The sequence below is a fragment of the Pteropus vampyrus genome, unplaced genomic scaffold, assembly GCF_000151845.1.
Source record: "Pteropus vampyrus isolate Shadow unplaced genomic scaffold, Pvam_2.0 Scaffold606, whole genome shotgun sequence".
Lineage (NCBI taxonomy): Eukaryota > Metazoa > Chordata > Mammalia > Chiroptera > Pteropodidae > Pteropus > Pteropus vampyrus.
Window position 1 is genome coordinate 69,278 of NW_011889387.1, and position 2,093 is coordinate 71,370.

Below are 2,093 nucleotides of genomic sequence, written 5' to 3' on the forward strand. Positions count from 1 at the left end.
TGAGTCCAGATGCAGAGGTTTTGATTCAGCAGGTCTGGGGTGGGGACTGAACATTTGCACTTAGAAGCTTCCAGATGATACTGGCAGTGCTGGTCCAGTGACCAGTGAGGGATTTGGAAAGGAATAGAAGAGACTAAAAAATAATGGGTTTTATAGATCTTGGCAAAGAGTTCAGATTTTCCTTTAGGAGTAACACAAAATGACTGGAAGTTTTTAAGTAGAGAAGTCACAAGTTCTGCTGACACTGAAAAATTGGCTTCTATGTAAACTGGCTTCTATATAAAACTGGCTTCTATGTAAAGGGAGACACAGTGAATATTTCAAAGCCATTTACAGTAAAATGTTTATATGAGCTGTTTTTAAAGAATGGGAAAAGTAAATCATATAACTAAGGCAAGTTGCTCAAATACTTTATTTGCTTTGACAAGGAGGAAAGGAAGAGAGAAACTACAATGACCAGATTTGGTGTGGGCAGAGGGAACTAGTGACTTGGAAGAGAGTAAATTTCTATTTCTGAGAATCTGAGCAGCTACATGCTACTGGATTTTGATGGTGGAAACAAGAAGAGAGTTAAGTAGTGTGTCTGCCAGCATGCAGTGAAAAGTCTTTCTTCTATTTGCTGTCGCCCAACTCTGTATCTCTTTATTCTAAAGGACAAGCCTTGGAATACTCCTCAGTTCTTCAGGAATCTGCTCTTCCCAGAAGGACAGGAATATCCCTACTGTTAAACACTGATTGTCCATGCACTCAATGCCTCCAAAACCTAAAGAAGAGATGAATCAGGGAAACCTGACCAAACTTGTATCCAAAATCATGGGCAAGCACGTGCTTATTATTAGATCTTAGGACCTCTAGAAATTTGAAGAGATTGACAGAGGCCAAAAAGTTACCATTCTTAAGTCATATTTATTTAAAAACCCTGGGCTTTAATATATTAAAATAAACATTTTGAAGTATAATTCTCAAGTAGATTTTATCTTCTCTTATTATTTCAAACTCTGTACTTCCTTTCTATCAAACATCTCTTGGTCTGGATTTCCAGGTTCATTAAGATTTTCTTTGAGGCCCTCCAGACTGTACCCAAATTTCTATACTTCATCTCCTCTCCTCGAATTTTCCTATCACTAAGCCCAGCATTGGGTTTGGAATTTACAGAACATTGCTGACAATTCAAAGAACTACCTTGAAACTGTCTTTAAAATCTTCTCCAAATAATTTTATTACACCTTGCAAAGCAGACTCTGAAACACTGATTGGCATGCAGGATATTTACCAGGAAATGCTCCTGGACTCAACACCTGTGGAAGGGCAGATGTGTCGTAAGGAATTTTTCCTCACCTAAAGAGAGTTATGGCCTTTGTCCGAACTCCTGGAAGGTAACCTATAAGCCCCTGAAATTGAGCGATAAGAGTGACTGATTATTTATGATACACCCCATAGACCATACCTGATAGCTTGTGCTAATGAGATGACTCAAAATGGGGACTGGACATGCCAAAAAGGCCAAACACATAAAAAAAAAAGTGTTAGAGCCTTGGGCAAAGGGATGCCAGCTCAAACTTTTGGGAGAGAGGCTGGAAAGAATGTTCAATCAAATGAGCAAGCTTTTAATTAATCACTCCTATGTAATGAAGCCTCACGTGAACTACCTGGTGGGAAATACTCGGAGTGCTGTCTCACAGTGTGGTCAGGAACAGTAAGAGATCTAGACTCACAGGGAATGGACAATAAGACAATGACATATGGCACTTTCCAAATCTTGCCCTTTGTTCTTTTGGCTAGTTCTAATTTGTATTCTTTTGATATAATAAAATTGTGATCATAAGTATAAACCGCCCCAAGTTCTGTGACTCATTCTGATGAATTATTGAACCTGAAGGAATTCCTTCAGTTTGAGTCATTCTATGAAGTTATCAAATGTGAGGGAGTCCTTGAATTGGTCTAAAGTGAGGGTGGCCCTCACTTTAACTGGTCTAAAGTGAGGGTGGCCCTAGGGACTTCTGAAATTGTGGCTGGAGTCTGAAATAAAGAGAGTCTTGAAGGGTTATTCCCTCATACACTGTGGTTTGGCAAACTCTTTGTAGAAAGGAAGA

General features: G+C 39.2%; 1 pseudogene; it reads right to left on the reverse strand.

Moving 5' to 3' along the window:
* Positions 1–2,093, reverse strand: part of LOC105308654 — a 33,857-nt pseudogene that overhangs the window by 16,453 nt on the left and 15,311 nt on the right.